Source organism: Bison bison, unplaced genomic scaffold (genome assembly GCF_000754665.1).
Source record: "Bison bison bison isolate TAMUID 2011002044 unplaced genomic scaffold, Bison_UMD1.0 scf7180017864309, whole genome shotgun sequence".
In the NCBI taxonomy this organism is placed as follows: domain Eukaryota; kingdom Metazoa; phylum Chordata; class Mammalia; order Artiodactyla; family Bovidae; genus Bison; species Bison bison.
In genome coordinates, this window is record NW_011494881.1 from 7,309,043 (window position 1) to 7,309,701 (window position 659).

Here is a 659-nt window from a genome sequence, read left to right on the forward strand (position 1 = left end):
AAATTCTTAAAAGAGATGGTAATACCAGACAACCTTACCTGCCTCCTGAGAAACCTGTATGGGCTTCCCTGTAGCTCAGACGGTGAAGAATCGGCCTGCAATGGAGACCTGGGTTCGATACCCCAGTGGAGAAGATCCACTGGAGACAGGAATGGCAACCCACTCCTGTATTCCTGCTTGGAGAATTCCATGGACTGAACAGAGGGGCCTGGCAGGCTACAGTCCATGGGGTGGCAGAGTCAGACACAACTAAGCGATTAACTACACTACTACAAGAAGCAATAGTTAGAACCAGACGTGGAACAATGGGCTGGTTCCAAATTGGGAAAGGAGTCAGTCAAGACTGTAAATTGTCACCCTTCTTATTTAACTTACATGCAGAGTAAATCATGCGAAATGCTGGGCTGGATGTATCACAAGCTGGAATCAGGATTGCAGAGAGAAATACCGAAAACCTCAGATATGTAGATAACAACACCCTAATAGCAGAAGGTGAAGAACTAAAGAGTCTCTTGATGAGGGTGAAAGAGTGAAAAAGCTGGCTTAAAACTCAATGTTCAAAAAACCAAGATATGACATCCAGGCCCATCACTTCATGGCAAATAGGGAAAAAACAGAAACAGTGACTGACTTTTTCTTTGGCTCCAAAATCACTGCAG